The sequence below is a fragment of the Macrobrachium nipponense genome, chromosome 6 (assembly GCF_015104395.2).
Source record: "Macrobrachium nipponense isolate FS-2020 chromosome 6, ASM1510439v2, whole genome shotgun sequence".
Taxonomy (NCBI): Eukaryota; Metazoa; Arthropoda; class Malacostraca; order Decapoda; family Palaemonidae; genus Macrobrachium; species Macrobrachium nipponense.
The window spans coordinates 124,410,105-124,429,221 of NC_061108.1; the positions used below are offsets into that span (position 1 = coordinate 124,410,105).

A 19,117-nucleotide genomic window follows, 5' to 3' on the forward strand; every position below is an offset into this window, starting at 1 on the left:
GACAACCTTATTGTAAAGGACTGATGGGTGGACGGAGATGGTAGATATATCAATTTATGCATTCAAATTAAAAAGAAGTTCCTCGTTGGACGAGTCGGTTACTGCCCGATTACCGATCTCAGGGTCCGCGTTCGATTCATCGCTCAGCCATCGCGAAATCAGAGGAATTTTTTTTATGTTGATAGAAATTAATTTCTCGATGTGGTTCGGATCCCACAGTAAGCTGTAGGTCCCGTTGCTAAGTAACCAATTGTCAGTGTGCTTGCTGATTATTATAAAACCTGAATTATTTACGAAGAATTTACTGTCACTTATTCCGTTCTTCTGAGGAATCCTGACCTGTGGCTCTGTGGCACGTTCATCATTCAGGTCAAGGTTAAAGTTCACTCAAGGTTTCCTTCTGCTAATTACGATATCTGCGCGATGTCATAAGGAAATGACATGAGAAATGACAACCATTTGCGCGTACGAACGATTATCGGTGCACCAATTAGCAATTTATTAAAGCAGAGACTTCGATGGAAGTCATTAAAAATCTAACTTGCATTGACCATTAGAAAGTAAGGAACGGATTGTGACGTATTCCGCCCGTTAGTTGGTTGCAGTCAAGTTTCGTTTTCATTTAACCGCGCAGTTGATGCGCCGAGGCTTGAATGGAGTTCGGTTTCAATAATATCTGGAGCCAAGGAAGGCAAAGCTCACAGCAGTTGTGAGTGGTGTCGCCGTTAATAGCCGGCTAATTACGTTTCTTGTGCTTCGGGAGAGGGCGGTGTCCGAGTAGGCAGGAGGCAGCCGTTGTAGGGAAGACGGAAGACGATTCAGGCTAGACTGGACGACGTCTGCACATGCACACAGACGCGCACACGCACACTCTGGGTTAGTAATAGTAGCGGCTGCGGCTGCTGGTTAGTTAGTAGTAGTGTGTCTCACGCTGTTCTCTCTCTATCTCTCTCTCTCTCTCTCGTTCCACTCTCGTAGTCTGAGTCAGGCAGTGTGTCTTGTCTGGCTCAGTTGTGGCGTGGACAGCGAGTCGTGTGGACGGTAGTGATTGGGTTGTCTCAGTGGTTCCAGGGAGCGAGACGCATCGCCCCGCGATAACATTTCTCCAAACTTTTTCAGAGATCTTGCGTTTGAGTTTATTCTATTTCTGGATTCGAGGAGGAAGTGCGTTGTCGTTCCGACTGGCATTTTCCCTCTTGCAATAACTTGTCCTGTCGAACGTGACATTAACATTTCCATTTCGACAGCGTAATTGTGTTTTTTTTTTTTTTTTTTTTTTTCTTTTACTGCATTTACAAACTTTTCTCTTGTGGTTGAACTTTGCGTTTTGGAGCAGCGATTATTATTGCTGTTGAGCGAGACACAATTATCCTCTCTTTTCAAATTAAGGTAAGTTGATTTTCTAAAATAACGGCACTTGTTATCTATCGACGAGAGAAATAGTTTATTGTATATTATGAATAAATTGAAGTGACTAATTTCGATGATGATGTGTGTTTGTTTTGTCAGTCTGTCCAGTAGTAAGGTAAATGATTACTCTTACTATCTTTACATATTGAAATTAGATTTTGCGGTTTGATTTTGCATGTGACATACGATAATCTCAATAGGAATCAGAACCAAGTATTTTTTGTAATGAAATTGGAAGATGTCATTTTAAAAATATTTTTTCAAAGATACCTTTTGGGTTGGCATTTGTTTTTAGAGACAGACAGCATCTTCCACAACTGAATGGACGATATGGCATGGAAGGGAAGGAAGGCATTCTGGCGGCAGCCAGGAAAGAATTTTTTTGGAAACCGCCTCGCTCTTGTTCTTGCTCCCCCCCCCCCCCCCCCCCCCCCCCCCCCCCCCCCCCCGCCCCCCCCCCCCCCCCCCCCCCCCCCCCCGCACCTCTCTCTCTCTCGTCTCTCTCCTCTCTCTCCTCTCTCTCCCTATATTTTGGAAACTTGGTTGAGCCTCGGAGAAAGTTATCAAACTTCTTTCAAAACCTAATTAATTTTTAGGAGGAAATTACCCGCTTTTTCGCCTTTTATTTTTACTTGTCTTTGATTGGTTTGGAGGATTGACGAGTTTGTTTTACTTTCAACTGAAAAATATTATTTTACTCTGGCTCATACATTTCAGGCACATGTTTTCATACAGAATGATAAACTATATATATATATATATATATATATATAATATATATATATTTATATATATATATATATATATATATATATATATATATATATATATATCCTTCCTTAAAGGGCTTTCATGTGGTTATTAACTTCTTGATTTACTTCACGAAGCCCTCTATAGATAAAGAATTAACCAGTTTATATTTCAGTAGTTAGGGCAAAGTTCATTATATAGATTATGAATATATATGTATAGTACATATACATACACGTGTATATGTGTATAGTGTGTATGTGTATATTGCTAAGCATCAACAACAGGTTCATAGGACTCATTGATTATAGCACTGATATGCCTTGGGAGGATAGGTTCCGAATCTGCCGTCTTAATCTGCATTTTTTCATTCATCGGTAATTGGATCTTACTGCCTCGCGCATATCCAATGTTCTATAATCTCGATTTCTTCAAGAGTCGCGCTTGGAATCGCGGAAGGAGCGATTATTTTTTTTTTAATTTTTTTTTAATGGGTCCTCGTTTCGTCACACTTTGAACATTTTTGTTTTGTTCTTACTGGTTTACTTTCTTTTTCTGTGGGTTGAAGAAAATAGAAGCGAATGCAAGCCTCTCTCTCTCTCTCTCTCTCTCTCCTCTCTCTCTCTCTCTCTCTCTCTCTCGTTAAATTTAATGTGAATAACCAATATAAATTGTAGATAAGGATTTGAATTCTCATTCTCTCTCTCTCTCTCTCGTAAAATTTAATGCTAATAATAAGGAAAATTTGTAAGTAAAGATTTAAATTTGAATTCTCTCTCTCTCTCTCTCTCTCTCTCTCTCTCTCTCTCTCTCTCTCTCTCTCTCTCTCTCTCTCTCTCTCTCTCGTTAAATTTAATGTGAATAACCAATATAAATTGTAGATAAGGATTTGAATTCTCTCTCTCTCTCTCTCTCTCTCTCTCTCTCTCTCTCTCTCTCTCTCTCGTAAAATTTAATGGTAATGCTAATAATCAAGAAAAATTATAAGTAAAGATTTGAATTTGCTCTCTCTCTCTCTCTCTCTCTCTCTCTCTCTCTCTCTCTCTCTCTCTCTCTCGTAAAATTTTGTGCGAATAAACAAGAAAAATTTTAAGTAAATATTTGAATTTGAACTCTCTCTCTCGTTAAATTTAACTTGAATAACGAATATAATTTGCAAATAAAGATTTGAATTCTCTCTCTCTCTCTCTCTCTCTCTCTCTCTCTCTCTCTCTCTCTCTCTCGTCAATCATAGATTTTGATGAACTATTAATTGTCGGAGTTTGTATCGTTCTTCTGAAGTTGCTAAAGAACTGGCCAGTTGGTATCATATCATCGTTTCCGAAAGCAATTATTCTCTATATATAGCCCGTCAGAGCCGGACGAAGAAGGAAGAAGAAGGCTCCGGTAACACTCGGAGACGGCCGAGGAAGGAAGATCTCTAGTTTGTCCCTAAGGGGCCCGACCACATATTTACCAAGGGTGTCGCCTAAGAAGTACACACTCCTCCTCCTCCTTCGTGCGAGTATTTACAATGGAAATTTCGACTGTTGAAGAATTCGCCAAACAAACGCATGGATGGCATTCTCTCTCTCTCTCTCTCTCTCTCTCTCTCTCTTCTCCTCTCATCTTCTCTCTCTCTCTCTCTCTCTCTCTCTCTCTCTCAGTTTTATGGAGTGTGGAACATTTATAAGTTTTCTGCATTACGGCAAAAGTTGCGTTTATTTCAGATGCCGATTATTATTGGTCGAATAACGGGACATCGCCCTTAGCATTTCAGTTTGTTGCTGGTAATGGCAAAGGAACGAATTGTGTGTGTGTATTTGTGTATTGAACGGTAAAGCTATTTTCCCATTTGTCATATGGGTGTTAATCAGTTGATTTTATGACGTCTTGTCCTCTGTTCCTTTTAGATTCTCTCTCTCTCTCTCTCTCTCTCTCTCTCTCTCTCTCTCTCTCTCTCCACACGTGGAATAAACTGCCACCAGAAGTTGTAAACAGCAACAGTGTAGAAGAGTTTAAAAGAAAGCTAGACAGAATCATTAGGACGCTGAATGCACAGTATAACCTGCTCCTACAGATAAGTGAGCACATGATGTCTCCTCGGATGGACTAACAAGTCTTTGAGACATCCTAATCCTTGTAACTAATTCTCTCTCTCTCTCTCTCTCTCTCTCTCTCTCTCTCTCTCTCTCTCTCTAGGTAGATTTGATCGTTGCTCTTGGCCTGTGATGATTATTTGAGCAAATAACAACGCCTTCTTAGCTCTTTATCGCGGATAAATATAACCGACTCACCTTCTCAATCTTGTGTGATGGTTTCACGTCGCTGGATTTAATTTACTTGCGTGTTGTCCTCCTGGGTTACCCTGCCTATCTGCGCCCAATTATCATGAGATTTATTCCATCTGAAATGAATTAGGCCTATGCAGTAGATTGTTTCTATTTGTAGCAAAGGGACTGGATGTTTTTCATGTTGTTGATATAAAATGTATGAATAGCTAAAATTTTGATTTTTTCCCCTTATTTTTTAAATTTCTTGCATGGGGACTGATTTTTTTTATTATTCTTGCTCATGTATAATGTATGAATATAGCTAAAATACACGGGGACTATTTTTTTTCTTGTTGATATATAATGTATGAATATGGCTAAAATTTGAAATTTTGTTCCCTCTTCATATATTTGTTGTTAATTCTTGCAAGGGGGACTAAAAATTATTATTCTTATGCGTGTATAATGTATGAATAGTTAAAATTTGTATAAAAAAGTTTAGAAGCACACGCAGTCTTCAAGTAATTGTCGGTTGGACAAAGACTGCGAAAGTAAGCGGTTCTTCCTTCCCACGCTTCCAGTGGACACCAGATAAGCAAGAGACGAATCTTCTTCCTCTTTTATGAGAACATCGATGACCAGTGCGTTAAAAGAAGGCTACATTTACTTCGAGTAGGCAGTATGCAAATGAAGGTCCATTAATTCCGAGGGGAACGAGGCCTATTGTCCAGTAGCGAGCGGTTAATTGTTTTTGAAAATGGTCCGTCGCTTTCAGACATACATAATTGGGCAGTATTATCGCGATGGTAGGCCGAAATGACTCTTCCAGGAGCTCCTTTTGTCGAAGACGATGTGTCCAATTTATGGAGGAGTTCTCTGACCCCTGCTTAAAAAAAAAAAAAAAAAAAAAGCCTAAATAAAAAAAAAAAAAAAAAGGGGGGGGGGGTAGGGGGGGGGGCGGGGGGGGGAACTGCCTAAATTATTGCCAGTTCTCACGGGGCTTTGTTGACACAAGACATTTTGAAATTTGGGTTGTGTGGGTCAAACTCCCTCGGAACGTTGTGTAACTGAAACCTTAAAAAATTCAAGCAATATTGTCCTTGCATTTTATGATTTACTTAAATTTTTATCCGTTTATTTGTTAATTTGATTATTGTCTTTTCTGACAACTCTCCTATCTGTATTTTCTATTACCATCTGTCACTTCTTTCAAGTGATCCAAATGTTCTTTGGAATCTTGACTTGCAAGTCAGTGGTCCCTGTGGTCTTGTTCCACATGAATAGGTTCATCCTCTGAATAATAATAATAATAATAATAATAATAATTCTGACATCTTAGTCCACAAATTTATAGCCATATCTAAACCGCAATAATAATGCTAGATTTCGATCGTGTAGATTCATTGTTTAGCTGGTGTTGGACAACTTCGACGTGGTTCGGAAGTCACGTAAAGCCGTTGGTCCCGTTGCTGAATAATCATTGGTTCCATGCAACATAAAAACATCATACAAACCAACAAACAAACAAGTTATTGCTTTGAAACCAGTAACTTAAATTACTGATCCCTCTAGGTCCATGCTAGGATTTTTGTGACTTTCTAAAATACTTTTGTAGAAGTGCCTGTCATAAATACTATAGATTTTTATATTTTTTAAAATAATTTTAAGGTGCTACTATAGGCCTTGTATACGTCAATAGGCTGTTCGTGTCTCAGGTCATCCTTAGCAATGCAAGATATGGTCAGGTCACCGGTCTCCCTTCAGGGAGTACCTTCGTCTTGGCTATTGGGTTTTATCTTCGAGAATTGCATTTCACGTATCTCTGTAGCTTATATTTCCTCCAGTAAAAAGATTACGTTTTACATTGAATTGCTTCTCTCTCTCTCTCTCTCTCTCTCCTCTCTCTCTATCTCTACTCTCTCTTCTCTCTCTCTCTCTCTCTCTCTCGTAGTAGCCATCTGCTTGGTGAGACGTACCCGCGTGAAGTCAGATTAATCAACAGATATCACAAGTTTAACATACGACTAGAATTTGAGAAATATCTAGAAGTGTTCGTGAAACTATCGGTGATAAGATTAGTGTGAAAATAGTAGGATAAAGCGTCTTCTAAGTTAGTTTAACAAGTGTAATACTGAAATCAGAACAAGATGGCAGTAAGTTCCAACTGCGGGAAGAGGTGGCGTAATTTAGCTTGCTTGGCGGATTCGCAATACGATGAGGTAGCAGGAAGGGAACTGGCATTTCTATCTATGAAATCAGCAACAGTCCTAACCAAAAGATACAAAAGCATTCATAGATATATTAGAAGGATATAATCCTTCAAACTGGAACAAATCTAATGAAAACATCTTGAAAATAATTGAAGAAGTTCCAAATAAAATCCAAGTGGTCAAGAGACTCATAAAGAAAATATACATAAACCAACATATTCCGACAAAGAAAATGAATAAGGTGAATCTTGTGAATATCCTAATTGATGCATTAGGAAAAAGAATGCCAAAAGCATGCAAACTGTGTAAGGTTTGGTATAGCATAGTCAATCCACAAAACCTAATCAGAAAATGTGCTGCATGCAACATTCCGACCCATCCACAGTGTGCTGAGGTAATGCAAGATTTGAGAAAAGATACAACAATTTTTTGTTCAACATGTCTATCATGGATAGACAATGTTATTAAATCAAGATTGAATGTACAAATAGTTGAGGATGAAGAAGAAGAAGGAGGAAGAAGAAGAAAAGCAAAAAAGAAGAAGAGGAAAACGGAAGAGAAGTAAACAAAAATGAAATGACAGAAAAAAATAAGGAAAACCAGAACAAGATAAAAGTATGGATGCAGAGATACTCATTGATACTACATATGAGGCAATAAAGCAGCATACCTACGAAGAAATAAATTACGATATGACAACAGAAAAGCAAATCCCGAAGAGGCTCTACCCAGATCTACACAATGACGGGAAAGAGGAAAAAATAGACAAGAAAGACAAAATCTGCAACCTTTTGAAAAAGAGGGAATTGCAGATTTGGAGAAAGATGTTACTACAAACACCTAAGTATGTCAAAACTATGAAATATATGGTAAATGTGCATACTTAGATGGCTATGGGGGGATGATTGCAGAGATCTGCATCCAAAAAAAATAGTAAAAACCGTAAAACCTAAAAGAAGGAAAAGGATGTAAGTTCGACAAAAAATGCAAATATATGCACCCTGTAGCCATGAATTCATAATCAAATAAATAACCAACCAAGTAATAAAATCCAAAATAAGAAAGAAACAAATAAAGAGAGAAATCAAGAATATCAGGTAAAAGAGAAAAGCAAACCACCAATGAGATATGCAGAGGTGTCAGCAAAGAATTTCAAAGCATCAGCTCCGAAATTCTACTCAAGAGATAATAACTGTATTTATTATGCAAGAGGATATTGCAGAAACGGAGAAAATTGCAGATTCAGACACAAAATGAATAATTATGATGAAGGAAGATCAAATATTATGGAAAAGTTGGATTTTTTAATGTCAGAATTTCTGGAAATGAAAAAAAGAACAACATACCAGAACAGGAAAGAGACATGGGAAAATCCTTATTACTACCAATATTAAATGAAGGAGGAAAACACGCAAACCATCATAGTGATGAATGCGCAGGGTTTAGTACGAGTAACTCAAAAAGAAAAAATAGAGTACTTAGAAGAAACTAACCCAAAATGAAAAGAAAATAGATATAATGAACTATAACGTGAAAACCATGGGTTTTATTCCCAAGAGACTGGGAATGATGATCAAATAAAAGGGTTCCAAACTTATAGATCAGATAGAAAAAATAGGAATCAAGGGGGAACCGCAATATATGGAAAGACAAAAAACAAGGAAAAAAAAAATATATGAGAAATATAGTAACTCAGAATGTGAACTAATAGCGGTAGAATTTGAATCTGAAAAATTGATGAACATAGTAATATATAGACCTCCTAATACTAAAGAGTTTGACTTAATAATTGAAAAAATTGGATGATATATGTAGAAATCACAAGGACTGGACTATTCTCCTATCTGGTGACTTCAACTTCCTTTCGTAGAATGGAAAGAACGAATAGGAGACTGTGGTTGTACTATACATATAAAAAAGAGAGTAATAGTAGTGCAGAAGATAAGAGGCAATTTGAAAAGCTATTAGATATGCTACTAGAAGTACAAATACATTCAACAAATAAATCACCTGCCAACAAGAAAGGAAAATACTTTAGACCTAGTATTTGTGAACGAGATGAATTATGTTAAAGAAATAATAGTTTATAATGCGAGTATTTCAGATCATAATGTCATAGAATTAACAGTTCATTCCAAAGCAAGTGAAATAGAGATAAGCAAGAAATGAAAAAGTGGGAAGGATATGGAAAATACAACTTCTACAGTATAAAAATATAAAATGGTCAGAAATTAATGAAGAATTAAACAAAGATTGGGATAACATTTTCGTAAGTGATGACATAAGGGTGAATACGGAGATATTATATAAAATATTGGAGAAAATAGTGGATAAATATATACCGAAGAAGAAAAGTAAACATCATTCATGCATACCAAGAGACAGAAGGATCTTGTTCCAGAAAATCAGAAAGTGGAAAAAAGGTCTTGCAAAAGAAAAAATGCATGGAAAGTTATAGAACTAAAAAGTAAGATAGAAAATGCAGAACAAAAGATTATACAATCAAAAGAAAATGAAAAACGGGACTTGGAAGAAAAAACCCTATTAAATATCAAGCAAAACCCCAAACTATTATACTCATATGCGAAGAAGATGAATAAAAGAAGAATAGAAATAGGCCCTCTGAGAATTGAAGGGAGATTAACGAATGAAAAAAAGGAAATTTGCAACATACTGGCAGAACGATATAAGAGAGAATTCACCCCTAGAATAGATAATGAAGATAATGATATAGAAGTAAGGGACGAAAATAGTGAATATTTAGCTGACATAGAAATTAATGAAGCTGATATTGTGCAGGCAATTAATGAAATTAAAAATGGAGCTGCTGCAGGGCCGGATGGAGTCCCTGCTATTTGTTAAAGAAAGTAGTTCATTCTATCGCAAAGCCACTTGCAATATTATTAAGACAAAGTGTAGATACAGGCAAGATTTATGATGAGCACAAATTAGCATAATCACCCCTACCCCCTTTTCAAAAGTGGATCAAGACTAGAGGCAAGTAATTATAGGCCTGTGAGTCTAACATCACATATTATGAAAGTGTATGAAAGGGTAATGAAGAAAAATATTATGAAACATTCTAATAAAAAAATAATTTGTTTAATATAGGACAACACGGTTTCGTACCCGGAAAAAGTACACAAACCCAACTGTTAGTCCACCGTGAGAACATATTCAAAAATATGAAAAGCGGAAATGAAACAGATGTGGTTTATCTAGACTTTGCAAAAGCTTTTGACAAAGTAGACCATAATATATTAGCAAAGAAAATTAGAAAACACAATATCGTAGATAAAGTTGGAAGATGGTTAAAAGAATTTTTACACAACAGAAAACAGATAGTTATTGCAAACGATGAGAAATCGGATGAAACCAAGGTAATATCCGGTGTGCCACAAGGTACGGTGCTAGCTGCAATATTGTTTGTTATTATGATTGAAGACATAGACAGTAATGTTAAGGATTCGGTAGTGAGTAGTTTCGCTGATGACACAAGAATAAGTAGAGAAATTACTTGTGATGAAGATAGGAACGCTCTACAAAGAGACCTTAACAAAGTATATGATTGGGCAGAGGTAAATAGGATGGTATTTAACTCTGATAAATTTGAATCAATAAATTATGGAGACAGAAGGAAAGCTATATGCATATAGGGGACCTAATAATGAGACAATCACAAATAAGGAAGCAGTTAAAGACCTTGGTGTGATGATGAATAGGAACATGTTATGCAATGATCAAATAGCCATTCTGTTGGCAAAATGTAAAGCAAAAATGGGAATGTTGTTACGGCACTTCAAAACAAGAAAAGCTGAACACATGATTATGCTTTATAAACATATGTTCGTAGTCCACTTGAATATTGCAATATGATATGGTACCCACACTATCAAAAGGTATTATTGCACAAATAGAGAGTGTACAAAGGTCCTTTACAGCTAGAATAGAAGAAGTTAAGGACCTAGACTACTGGGAAAGACTACAATCCTTAAAATTATATAGTCTAGAAAGGAGAAGAGAACGCTACATGATAATTCAGGCATGGAAACAGATAGAAGGAATAACAGAAAATATCATGGAACTAAAAATATCAGAAAGAGCAAGCAGAGGTAGATTAATAGTGCCCAAAACTATACCAGGAAAAATAAGGAAAGCACACAGAACATTAATCCACTACGCACCAGCATCGATAATGCAGCGTCTATTCAATGCGTTGCCAGCTCATCTGAGGAATATATCAGGAGTGAGCGTAGATGTGTTTAAGAATAAGCTCGACAAATATCTAAACTGCATCCCAGACCATCCAAGATTGGAAGATGCAAAATATACCGGAAGATGTACTAGCAACTCTCTGGTAGACATTAGAGGCGCCTCACACTGAGGGACCTGGGGCAACCCGAACGAACTGTAAGGTCTGTAAGGTAAGGTCAGTATCCCTGTGTTGACTAACATTTTCAAGGTCAGTATCTCTAGGCAGAGTAACATTTTCAAAGTTAGTATCCCTATGTAGAGTAACATTGCACAGTGACTACAGATCACACCCACGGTCCTCGACTTTAGAAAAAAAAAACTTATCATACAATAATTGAGAATCACAAAAAAAAGTTAATACGATTTGATTTGATTAAAGGAACTGATGTTAAAAAACAATACAGTACTTGGCACATTTCTCTAACTTATTACTTCTAACTGGCGACATCGTCTTTCAAGGTTCGCTAATAAAATCAGCAAATCCCAGTAATACGTAAAAGGTAACTTAACGTATGTAGATTCACAAGTAGTATGTAGAATAATGCCATAATTTAGGAAAATCCCTCTACTCATTGAAACTCCAAGCTACGGCTATCCCTTATTTGTGTTAATGACTGGAAACACTATCATAGCTTGCAGACGTGTGGTCTAGTTATGCAAATGAAGTTAGCGACTGTAGTAATCAAAATAAAAGGGGACTTCCAGACAGTCCGACGGTTGACCGGTAGGACGCCCCTCATTGATAAACCAGGATGATGATGATGATCCCCGCAGTGGGGTAGTGCCGTCAGTACACCCCACGGGGTACACTGTAGGAATTACTAAAGGTTCTTTCTAGCGTCCCTTCGGCCCCTAGCTGCAACACCTTTCAGTCCATTTGCTGTGCCTCCAATTACGTCTTATCTTTCCTCCATCTTCCTATCCACCCTCTCCTAACAAAGCAGTGCAACTGCGAGGTTTTCCTCCTGTTGCATCTTTCAAACCTACCTACTCTCAATTTCCTTTCCAGCGCTGAATAACCTCATAAGCCTCAGTGCTAGTTCCTCGTTGAATGGGTGGTTTTCGTGCTCGCCTACCAATCTGGTGGTCCGAAGTTCGATTCTCCTCTTTGCCAACTCGGAATCAGAGGAATTTATTTCAGGTGATAGAAATTCATTTCCCGATATAATGTGGTTCGAATCCTACAGTAAGCTGTAGGTCCCGTTGCTAGGTAACCAGTTGGTTCTTAGCCTCGTAAAAAAATATCCAATCCTTCGTGCCAGCCCTAGGAGAGCTGTTAATCAGCTCAGTGGTCTGGTAAAACTAAGATAAGATACTCAACTTTTAGGCCTCAGTGCTATGCCTGTGGCCTAAACTCTGTATTCCATTCTACGATGACGACGATCAAGGTTTGGCGACTTCAAAACGCAGCTGACTTATGAAGTCGAGTCTGGGGGCCTCCAGATTCCTCGATAATAATCGGACGTTTGCGAAAGTAGGCCACACTATCATGGAGCGGCCGAGAGAGCTACTAAAGCAGTTAAACCCTTAAACGCCGGAGCCCTAAATAAAAAAATGACTCCCGTATGCCGGAGGGGTTGAGAGTGAGCGCGTAAGCGGAAAAAATATTTTTTTCAAAAAATCACAGCGCGCTTAGTTTTCAAGATTAAGAGTTCATTTTTGGCTCCTTTTTTTCTCATTGCTTGAAGTTTAGTATGCAACCATCAGAAATGAAAAATATTATCATTATCATATATAAATAATGCGATATATGGTAGCGAAAAAAAAAAAAATTCATACATAATTGTATTCAAATCGCGCTGTGCGCCAAACGGTTAGAGGTAACAAGTTGCTTTTTTTTCGTTGTAATGTGCACTAAATTGCGATCATTTTGATATATAACATATTGTAAAAACAATAAAAGCAACACAGAGAAAATATTATCACAAAATGATGCATGAATTCGTAGCGCGCGGATGTAAAAAAATAATTTTTAATAAATTCACCATAAATCGAAATATTGTTATAGAGACTTGCAATTTGTTTCAAAATGAAGGAAAATGATTGAATATTACGATACTGTAAGAGTTTTAGCTTACAAATGCAGTTTTTTACCATTTCGAACGAGTTAAAGTGACCCGAATGTCGAATTTTTGTTAAAAGTTTTTTTTATATGCAAATATAAAAAAAATGAGAAATGCTACAACCTTCCAATAATTTTTGTTATATTGGTGCATGTTTTTGCGCACATTTTCATATATAAAACTTTAAAAAAAGCGTAATATGAAAAGGCACAAATATTAGGAGAATGTGACCTACGTTGTTTCCGAGATTTTCGGCCGAGAAATCGGCGCGCGGACGGAATAAAAATATTTTTTTCAAATATTCACCATAAATCGAGATATTTGTTCTAGAGACTTGCAATATGTTTTAAAATGAAGATAAATGATTGAATATTACTAGACTGTAAGATTTTTATGTTATAAATGCGTTTTTTGACCACTTTTCGGTTGAGTCAAAGTTGACCGAATCGTAGTTTTTTTCGTACTTATCGTACTTTATATGCAAATATTTCAAAAATGATAAATGCTACAACCTTCCAATAATTTTTGTTTGATATTGTGCATGTTTTTTGCGCACATTTTCATATATAAAAACAAACTATAAAAAACGCGTAATATGAAAAGGCACAAATATTAGGAGAATGTGACCTACGCGTTTCCGAGATTTTCGGCCGAGAATCGGCGCGCGGACGGAATAAAAATATTTTTTTCAAATATTCACCATAAATCGAGATATTGTTCTAGAGACTTGCAATATGTTTTAAGATGAAGAAAAATGATTGAACATTACTAGACTGTAAGATTTTTATGTTATAAATGCGTTTTTTGACCTTTTCGGTTGAGTCAAAGTTGACCGATCGTAGTTTTTTTCGTACTTATCGTACTTTATATGCAAAATATTTCAAAAATGATAAATGCTACAACCTTCCAATAATTTTTGTTTATATTGTGCATGTTTTTGCGCACATTTTTATATATAAAACTATAAAAAAAGCGTAATATGAAAAGGCACAAATATTAGGAGAATGTGACCTACGCGTTTCCGAGATTTTCGGCCGAGAATCGGCGCGCGGACGGAATAAAAATATTTTTTTCAAATATTCACCATAAATCGAGATATTGTTCTAGAGACTTGCAATATGTTTTAAAAATGAAGATAAATGATTGAATATTACTAGACTGTAAGGTTTTTATGTTATAAATGCGTTTTTTTGACCTTTTCGGTTGAGTCAAAGTTGACCGATCGTAGTTTTTTTCGTACTTATCGTACTTTATATGCAAATATTTCAAAAATGATAAATGCTACAACCTTCCAATAATTTTTGTTATATTGTGCATGTTTTGCGCACATTTTCATATATAAAACTATAAAAAAAGCGTATATGAAAAGGCACAAATATTAGAAGAATGTGACCTACGCGTTTCGAGATTTTCGGCCGAGAATCGGCGCGCGGACGGAATAAAAATATTTTTTTCAAATATTCACCATAAATCGAGATATTGTTCTAGAGACTTGCAATATGTTTTAAAATGAAGATAAATGATTGAATATTACGAGACTGTAAGATTTTTATGTTATATATGCGTTTTTTTACCTTTTCGGTTGAGTCAAAGTTGATCGATCGTAGTTTTTTTCGTACTTATCGTACTTTATATGCAAATATTTCAAAAATGATAAATGCTACAACCTTCCAATAATTTTTGTTTTATATTGTGCATGTTTTTGCGCACATTTCCATATATAAACCTTTAAAAAAAAGCGTAATATGAAAAGGCTCAAATATTAGGAGAATGTGACCTACGCGTTTCCGAGATTTTCGGCCGAAAATCGTCGCGCGGAGGGGAAAAAAATATTTTTTTCAAAAATTCACCAGAAATCGAGATATTGTTCTAGAGACTTGCAATATGTTTTAAAATGAAGATAAATGATTGAATATTACTAGACTGTAAGATTTTTATGTTATAAATGCGTTTTTTGACCTTTTCGGTTGAGTCAAAGTTTGACCGATCGTAGTTTTTTTTCGTACTTATCGTACTTTACATGCAAATATTTCAAAAATGATAATGGCTACAACCTTCCAATCCATTTTTTCGTTATATTGTGCATGTTTTTGCGCACATTTCCATATATAAAACTATAAAATAAGCGTAATATGAAAAGGTACAAATATTAGGAGAATGTGACCTACGCGTTTCCGAGATTTTCGGCCGAGAATCGGCGCGCGGACGGAATAAAAATATTTTTTTTCAAATATTCACCATAAATCGAGATATTGTTCTAGAGACTTGCAATTTGTTTTAAAGTGAAGGTAAATGATTGAATATTACTAGACTGTAAGTAATTTGCTTACCCCCCAAAAATAATATTATATAATATATATATATATATATATATATATAATATATATATATCTATATCTATATATATATATAAATATATAGATATAGATATATAATATATATATATTAATATATATAATAACTATATAATATATAATAGTTATAATATATATATATAATATTTTTTAATATATATAGATATATATATATATATATTTTTTTTTATAACGTAAAATATATATTACATTCTTCGATTCTGGTACCAATACATAAATAAAAGGAATGCAGGTGACACTTCTCTTTTCGCATACAATGAAATGTCTTATTATTATTTTATCATGCACACATTCAGATATATAAAAAATTGTAATAAATATAAAACTAAAATAAAATAAATGCAGAATACTCACTCGTAATCCTGACTCTTCGTTCTATTCTTGTTTTCTCCCTCCTCCATTGAAGAGTCTTGCATTTTTTTCCACTCGACATGACGAGGTACAGGTGGAGGAGGGAGACTCGCGCCTTACTGCTGATGGACCCGGCCGGCCCGGCCCCGTGCGCCCTCCGCTGTCGGTTTAGGGGGCGCGCTCCAATACATGACCTAGTGTGATACTTTCGGTCACACTCCCCTATCCTGCAAAGAGCAACTTTGCAGAGACGACAGAAGAACCGGGTGTCTCTCCTTCTGCCATTCATATGGCACACCCGGCACCGTTTCTGCCTTCGCCCTTCTATGGCCTCCAGTATGTGTTCCCCTGGCTGCAGCCGACACGCAGGGTCCACTACCCGACGAGAAGCGGTGATGGCGGGGCCGGCAGCAAGAGGGGCGTCGTCAGCAGGGGCGTCGTCAGCAGGGGCGGCGACAGCAGGGGTGTCGTCAGCAGGGGCGGCGACAGCGGGGTTGTGTCAGCAGGGGGGCACAGCAGGGGGCGGTCGTCGTCAGCAGGGGCGGCGGCAGCAGGGGGCGGCGGCAGCAGGGGCGTCGGCAGCAGGGGCGTCGTCAGCAGGGGCGTCGTCAGCAGGGACGGCGGCAGCAGGGGCGGCGGCAGGTCGAGCGAAGTGGCCCTCCTATCTGCCCTTTCCTCTAGGGGCAGATCTGCAGCTCGGGGCAGGGGGTCAGTTATGGAAGGCCACTCATCGGGATCGAAGTTGATGAGGGCATTCCCGGCTACCTCTAGGAACTGTGCGTGGGTCAACCTCGGAAGATTGTCACCGCGGTACCCACAGTACAGTATGTAGGCATTTTGGAGGGCCAACTGAAGGATGTATTTGAGGAGCTTCTGTGTCCACCTTCTGGTTCTCCTGGCGAAGGGATAGTACTGGATGAGCTGATCAAAGAGATCAACTCCTCCCATGTGCCTGTTGTAGTGCCCAATGACAGTAGGCCGCTCGGTACGAAACTCCTCAAACACAACTCGGCCCTGTCGACGTGTCTTCTTCCGCTGTACGATCTCTTCTTGGATGGGTTCATGACTCGTCGTAACCATGGGGACGAGTCGGACACCCTTCCAACAGATGACGAAGACAGCGCCCTTCCGCCGCCACTCTGTCTCTCCTCTTGCCAGGTGTTGCGGATGACTAGCGAACCTCTTGAGGACATTCGGGGCCCCACGCACCAACCGAAGGGCCGGTACCACTGACGTGAACACCTGCTTCATACAGTTCCTGGGCCAGGGATACCGAGTTATAATAATTATCCATAAACAGGTGATATCCCTGGTTACGGAAACGTCCCACAAGGTTGAATACAGTGTCACGCAGCGTGGAGAATACCCCGGTATACACTGAAAAGTCCACAACGTATCCAGTGTTGGCCTCGGTAATGAGAAAGAATTTCACACCATATTTCTTTGGCTTCTTGGGGTTATACACTTTTATACTAAGACGTCCTTTGTAAGGCATCATCCCCTCATCCAAAGACAGGTTCTTTCCAGGAATCACGAGATTACTACATCGCTCACGGATATAATCCAACACTGTACGCACTAAAATGAGGCGATCACTGTTATTCCGGGGTATGGCCCTTCGGTTTTGAGGCGTTGAAGGACCATGTCCATCGCCAGGAAATTATCACGGGACATAACGCCAGGCACATTCGTCGTATATAAAAAACAAAATAACTTGTCTTCCAATATTGCCTCGACTTCGATAGGCAGGTGGTCCAAACCAAAATAAATGTGGAGCCCCAAAAAATGTGCCATGTCAATGAGGTTGCAACCCCCGCCAGGAATACGACAAGGTCGTCTTCAGCTCATATCGGCAGTACCGAGCGTAGTCCACCGTCTCGTGTACCAGGTATTCCAGCAATTCCCTGCGTCAGGAAAAGCTGGATGAATCCCAAAAACAGTCAAGGGGTACTGGTACGGTCATCCCAGGGTTGCCGTGAAGGGGTGCATGTTAGGAGGGGTGGGGTCCTCCGTCCACCCCTCGTCACTCTCCGACGACCGACCTTCACCTTGGCTGGCGCGACGAGCCGACCTTCTACGTGCCCGTGCGCGGGCACGATGCACACTACCCCCCCCCGTTGGCCCATCACCCTCACTTAGGCCCTCACTTTCTGTATCGTCCTCTGCGATAAAACTTGAGCCCGTATCCCCACCCTCCCCTCCCCCTCCCCCTCAGATTCCCCCTCGTATGCACTGAATTCGAGCTCACTTTCGGGATGTGAGCCTCGAACGGACATTGGGGGCAAATATTCATCCTCACTTTCATCGGGACTGATGTCCTCATCACTCGATGACCATCCGCCATCAAAATGAGGACTGCGACATGTTCCCGATCAAGCTCCGAAAGATATTCGTCTATGTCCCTTGGTTGGAGGCCTCCCAAATGCCTACGAATGCCCCTAAGGACGCCCACATGCTTTCTAGGGGTAACCAAAGGCAAACGATGTGTTCCCGAAACACTTTCAGCCACACGTGGCCGCACAGAACGGCCTTGAGGCGCGGGGTCATGCTGGGTGCTTGCCCCTCGCCCAGCATCCATGTCCAAAACTCGCCTTACACGATCCCTTCCGACGGGTAAAACGCGCCTTTCACGGTTCACACGTCGTTTGAGACATATCTACGAGAATGTCCTGTAGCAATACAAATGCACAAAGTCTCGCACAAGTCCAGAAAAGAAACACGCTTTTCACGAAAGATCGCTCTCGATGGTGCGCTACTGATGCTGGCTGGAGCGAGAAGAAGGGATATCGCGCATGCGCACCTGGGTCACGCTTCAAAACAAAACAAGGCCTTGAATCGTGGAACTCCCAGCAATCCCCCAACAAGGCGCGTGATTCAAAAGTTTTAGGCTGGTAGGCCTATAAGTATTTTTCCGCGAATTTTAAAAAAAACTTTTGTATGTCGACGTAAAATACGTCCAGTCGGCACCCGACAGACAATTTATCTCGACGTAAAATACGTCCAGTCGGCGTTTAAGGGTTAAACATCCTGAACTGGGTCGTTGAAAGTTCCATTGCGGAGTTCCGGAGAGCCAACAACTCCGAATTGAGTTGGAGCATTTCTCACAACGAGGACTAAGGCTAACATGGCAGAATTTAATTGTTTACAAATCGTTACGTTACAGTGCAACGGCACACACACACACACACACACATATATATTATATATATACAGCGTGATGCTTATAAGTTGGTAAACGACTTACTTTTTTCAGGGAAAACAGCTGATGAATGACATTCTCATACCATGTTGTATCTATCTTTCCAAAATGGATTCCGAGAAGGATGTTGCGTTTTGAAAAACTAAAAAGTTCGGGGAATAGTGTCAACATCACCGGTTATTTATCCCGTTAAGCGCCATGCCCAATAGCAGCGTGGATGTAGAGAGGTCATTGTAGAATATTGTAGAATACA

The 19,117-nt window shown here is 38.9% G+C and overlaps 1 protein-coding gene across 10 annotated transcripts in view; it reads left to right on the plus strand.

Annotated features, from left to right (window-relative positions):
• The window catches only part of LOC135216129 (protein madd-4-like), an 832,309-nt gene that overhangs the window by 102,928 nt on the left and 710,264 nt on the right, over positions 1–19,117 (plus strand). For 3 of the 10 annotated variants that reach the window (XM_064251193.1, XM_064251198.1, XM_064251199.1), the window contains exon 1: positions 930–1,389. The exons of 1 other annotated variant lie outside the window; for it this stretch is intronic. The gene's annotated coding sequence lies outside the window, so the exon portion shown is untranslated. Of the gene's footprint in view, positions 1–915; positions 1,390–19,117 lie in introns of those variants that run through there. 6 more of the 10 variants (XM_064251202.1, XM_064251203.1, XM_064251195.1 and 3 more) reach the window with 5 other exon arrangements.